Source organism: Solanum verrucosum, unplaced genomic scaffold (assembly GCF_900185275.1).
Source record: "Solanum verrucosum unplaced genomic scaffold, falcon-dt-bn FXZP01000268.1, whole genome shotgun sequence".
Lineage (NCBI taxonomy): Eukaryota > Viridiplantae > Streptophyta > Magnoliopsida > Solanales > Solanaceae > Solanum > Solanum verrucosum.
This window is the reverse complement of record NW_026019957.1, coordinates 2,061,864-2,067,597: the sequence shown is the minus strand read 5'-3', so window position 1 is coordinate 2,067,597 and position 5,734 is coordinate 2,061,864. Positions and strand designations below refer to the sequence as shown.

The 5,734-nt window shown below is 36.9% G+C and overlaps 1 pseudogene; it reads left to right on the top strand.

The window, feature by feature from the left end:
- Positions 1-2,466: 2,466 nt before the first annotated feature.
- On the top strand, positions 2,467-5,085 carry LOC125814641 (putative late blight resistance protein homolog R1A-10; annotated as a pseudogene).
- The last annotated feature ends 649 nt before the right edge of the window (positions 5,086-5,734 follow it).

The window sequence follows — 5,734 nt, the reverse complement described above, 5'->3', positions numbered from 1 at the left end:
GATTTCCTTCATAGGCATCCAGTTCCATGTGTGGGTTCATTCCCACCGAATCTCAAGAAGCTGACACTTCAAGGAACTCATCTATTATGGTCAAAACTGACAATCATTAGCAAGTTGCCCAAACTCGAGGTGCTCCAATTGAAGGCATTAAAGTTGTTTGGTGATGAGCTTGGAGAAACTGTCTGGAAAGTATCAGAGATGGGATTTCCTAAATTGAAATTTTTGCTCTTAGAGAAGAAGGGTCTTAAATACTGGAAGGCCACCGACGATTCTTTTCCATGCCTTGAGCGTGTAATTATCAAAAACTGCCGTTTCTTACAAGAGATTCCTAAAGAATTTGCAGATAGTATGACACTGAAGCGAATTGAGTTATGGGGATGTACTCCTTCCCTTGTGAATTTCGCTAAGGAGATCCAAGAAGAGCAAGAGAGTTTGGGAAACAACATACTTCAAGTTTATGCCTATGACACAATTTGAGATAAGTAAAATAATTTGGAACGACTAAGTTTTGACTTTTGATGAAATGTGTTACATCAGTAGATGAGAATTCTGAACTGTCTTTTGGTGTTGTGGTATAGGTTACACTGCCCATATAGCCAATAGACATAAGAAGAGTTCAAAGCACAAATTGTCAGTAGATTAAACCTAAAGGTAAATAACGAGGGATGTGTAAAAAGCATTGCCAGAGAATGATTTTCCTTCTCATACTAGTTGATGTAAGGGAAGCTATAAATTGGGATCATGTAGGTGTGCCTCAATCTGAAGATTTCGCAAGAAGCAATGTAATTATAACTTCTCATTCTTTGGAGGTTTGTAAGCAAATGAAAATGAGAAGAGACATTGAACTGAATGTTTCCATATTGGAGGCAGATAAATATCGACAACTGTTTGTCAAAAATGCAGGAGATGATGCCAACTTTTGTTGTAAAGATTCACATTTTGTTGCCTCATTCAGGAGTAACTAAGCAGATGATGGGAACTCCTGTACAAGAGAGCCACGAAATTTCATGCTAAAGTTAATCAGTCGAGTTTGCTGTGATGTATTTTCTGTCAGAAGTCTTGAGTTTTTTCTGCCAATAATTGTTCCTTGTTTGTACCATTTTTTCTTTCTGGCTTTGTTATTTTGATTGCTTGATTGTACACTGAATAATTTCTTGTTTTGATTGTGTTGTAATAAACTGGTATTGTGTTGGCACATGCTCTTGCTTTTCCATGTTTTTGCTCTCGTGATAACACTTCAGATTGTGTTTGATGAAACTTTTAATATTAGAAATTGATAACAATGTCCAAATGTTGGTTACAACAATAACATAAAGTTATAAGTTGAGATAATTGTGAAGAAAAACGACTTCCATCCAAAAGTGTGAGGCGTCATCTTGAAAAAATAAACAGAATACATAAGAGTTACTTACTGTGTTATACTGTTATGGGTTTTTTTATTCAAATTTAGCTCTGCTTCACCAATTTGTTATCCCAAACTCACTGGCCTGACTAGTCCCAGCTCTTATCCCGAAGTTTCTTCCTTTAACTTCTATCGTGATGATCTCTTAATGATGACCAAAAGGCAACTTAATCATCTTCTTCAGACACAGAACAAATCGTTGTGAAACAAAATGATACGCTTGTGGAAATACACTGAGTTTGCTGTTGTTGCTGGAATCCTTTTCTTTTTTTTTGTTCTGCTGTCTGCAATGGGCATGACAAGACTGTCCACAATGTGCCAATGACTATTGCAAAAAGCATCATATTCAAAAGTTTTGGTTTTCTGTTGGAGGTCTATCATGAGACGCTCATTGGGAAGGAAATATATGTCTTAGAGCCTTTATGACAACACTAATGGGCATTTCAAGTAGAAGCGTTCAACATGTTTCGTGCCTCGCTTCAGACCTTAAGTGTAACTTTGACTATGCTGTTTGAATTACTTTCCTGATGACAAATTGTTTGGATTTCATAAAATTTAACTTCAGCGTTTCAATATTCTGTAAGTCTATCCAGACTAGCTCTCAGTCCCTCTTGGTTATTAATAAAACTATAATTTTGGTAAAAATATTCTAGTTGTTGAGGCTTAATAATGGTTCTTCCTTTTTTTTGTTTGTTCTGTTATTCTCTTATGGAAATAACTAGACGTATTGTTTGTTCTGTTATTCTTACGGAAATAACAAGACGTTTTGTTTGTTCTGTTATTAATATCTTTTGCTATGTGCAAACATTGTGCCAATGATTTGGTGTTCTAGGAAAACTTGATGAGAATTAACAATTGCTTAGAAATTAACGACCACCTATGTTGAGTTGTTGACTGTGATATAATTAGTTGTATCATACTTTGTTGTTTCCAGTGTGCAAAATGCTTAAATATACTTAGCATTTGTTGTAAACTTCTTATCTATCCTTTCCGAGTGGCAACATTCCGCAAATCTATTCATTAACAAATCTTGTATTGATCTCTGAAGGTACTTAGCAATAGAGATGGCCGCTTATGCAGCTGTAACGTCTCTGATGGGAACAATGCACCTTCTTTCGCAATCCAGCTTAGACCTTCATGAGGGTAAAAAAGAACATTTGGAATCACTGTACGACAAGGTTGGTTCTCTACTAGAGTTTCTTGACAATTCTGATAATGAACTGATGACGGATCTGCAGAAAAAGGTAAAAGATCTAGCAAATGAAGTAGAAGATGAAATCGAATCACAAGCTTTGCTGATTATGGAGAAGGATGAACATATTCAAACAGAGGCGAATGAGAGGCTTCTTAAAATCTTGCAACAAGCTATACCAGACATCGATAATGTGAAGGAAGAGCTCAGCAAGCAGAGGAAGAATAACAAGCTGCAAGCTGGAAATGGTTCGGTTGGTGGTACTTGTTCACCACAATCGGATGTTTCAACCATTGATAACAACGTTGTGGGGTACAACATTGAACAAGAGGTCATGCTGCGTCAACTTACCGGAGACTCGTTTCAAATGGAAGTCATCTCTATTGTTGGGATGGGTGGGATAGGTAAGTCAACTTTCGCCAAAAGAATGTTTTCTGATCCTTCAGTTGTGAATTTCTTTGATGTTCGTGAATGGATTACTGTGTCCAAGGACTACAGCTTAAGAAATATGCTCCTATCCCTCCTTCAAGACGCTACTGGGGTGAAAGAAGAAATCAATCCTCAAGATCAGGGAAATGATGAGGTAGAAATTGATAATGCAGAATTAGCAGATCGCTTACAAAAAAGTTTCAAGGGTAAAAGGTATTTGATCGTTGTGGATGACATATGGAGCAGGGAAGCCTGGGATGAGATTAGACTATGGTTCCCAGAAAACAATAATACGAGTAGAATATTGCTGACTACTCGGATCATGGAGGTTGCTCAATATGCTAGCTATCCTAAGAATCCTTTTCCAATGCGTCCCCTGGAACCAAAGGAAAGTTGGGATTTGTTTTGCCAAAAGGCGTTTGGCGAAAAAGATTGTCCAACCAAATTTAGAACTTCCGGAAAGGTAATTGTTGAAAATTGCAAAGGATTACCACTAATACTTTCCGTGGTTGCAGGGACACTCTCTAGCAAAAGGACACTGGACGAGTGGAATCAAGTAGCTCAAGGTGTGAGCTCATTAGTAAATGTTGATGATTATCAGCATTGCTCAAGAGTTCTCGCTTTGAGCTACAATTATCTTCCTTCACATTTGAAAGCTTGCTTTCTATATTTCGGAGTTTTTCCAAAAGCTAGTGAGATTTCTGTGAAAAAGTTGATCAGATTATGGATTGCAGAAGGACTTTTTGAGCTAAGAGGACGACTCAGAGAATTGGAAGAAGTGGCTGATAGTCTTCTACATGATCTTATTGATAAAAGTCTAGTCATGGTTAGCAAGCGAAGCTTGGATGGTAAAATCAAGACATGTAAGATTCATGATCTTCTCCACGATTTATGCTTGATAGAATCTGAAAGTGAGAATCTTTTATATGTTTCTAATTCCAAAACAGTTGTTCCTCAAGATCATCGATGGGTTTCAGTTCATTCAGATCGAGGTTTTATTTCTCCATTAGGTACTTATAACAAAACACGTTCTGTTCATTTACCTTATGGAATACTGGAATTCAATATTCTTAAATTAGGACTAGACCATTTCAAACTACTTAGAGTATTAAACTTGGCGAGAGTGAAGTTGATATCTTTCCCTAGTGAATTATCAAACTTAGTCTCTTTAAGGTATTTTTCTATGATGGTTTATGGGAGAACTGAATATCTACCAATTTACAAGTTTTTGAATTTACAAACTTTTATTTTTCTTCTAGACTCTAAATACAGTATTACTGTACAATTACCAAATGGAATTTGGAAAATGTCCCAATTGAGGCACCTCCACTGTAGAAGCATTTATTTTTTGAATTCTCCTCCAAACAAGTATCGGGTTTTGGAAAACTTGCAAAGTGTTTCTGGGTTGAATCCTTCTTGTTACACAAAAGAAATATTCGAAGGGATTAAGAAAGTGAAACAGTTGGGTATTTGTAACTTTGAGAACTTTTCTAGTGATCCCAATTGCCTAGATAATCTAAGATATTTACATGAGCTCGAGGCACTAGTATTGTATCATACTCATTACCTCGTGGTCTTCCATGTCCAGCTTCCTTCCCACCAAATCTCAAGAAGTTGACACTTTGTAAAACCTTTCTACTATGGGAGGACATGGCAATTATTAGCAAGTTGCCTAAACTCGAGGTACTCCAATTGAAGGCTCAGGCCTTTGAATGTAATGATTGTAATGGGGAAACAGTCTGGGAAGTAACAGATATGGGATTTCCTGTATTGAAATTCTTCCTCCTTGAGTGGTTGGATCTTGAATATTGGAGAGCTACCGATGATTATTTCCCATGCCTTGAACGCATAATTATCAGAAATTGCAACAAGTTGAAAGAGATTCCACAAGTACTTGCTGATAGTGTGACACTGCAGCTAATTGAGTTACGGGGATGTTCTTCCCTCGTGACTTTTGCTACGAAGATCCAAGAAAATCATGAGGATTTGGGAAACAACATACTTAAAGTTGATGCCTTTGACACAATTAGAGGTAAGTAGAATGATTCTTCAATATCCATCATATGTTTTACTAGTAATTGATGATCTAATGACTTGGGTTGAAAATTTTGTGTGCATATAACTACTAGTATATTGTTTGATTGTTATACGACAGGTAAAATTGAATATTTCATATGTATAGGCTCTGTGAAATGTGTTGGAAATGAAGACACTTTTGAAAGAGTGGTATGCCAATTGTTGCAAAGAAAACAAAAACTATGCCCGTACATCTATGATAAGCGTACTGTGATTAGACAGGACATGACGCAATTTCAACTTATCGAGGACATGACCTTAAATAGGAGGATGTGGAGGTCATGAATTAGGGTAGAAGGTTAATAGGTAGTGGAGTGTTCTCTTGCTTCGCGAAGGGTTTAGGCTTAGTGATGTGTGTCTGTCGTACTATTAGTTTTATTCTTGTAGTGTGTTGCTATTTCATGCTATCACCATCTGTTTTGTTATGGTGTTTCAATTATTGCATTATTTTCTTCTTGTTACTGTTTTCTTTCGTATTGGTTGCTTCACTGTCGTTTTCCTATATGTACCTACTTTGATTTGTTGTACTTGAGCCGAGAGTCCTCCATAAAAAGCCTCTCTACCTCCACGAGGTAGTGGTAAGGTATGTATACACTCTACCCTTCGTAGACCCTACTTGTTGGACTTCATTGAGT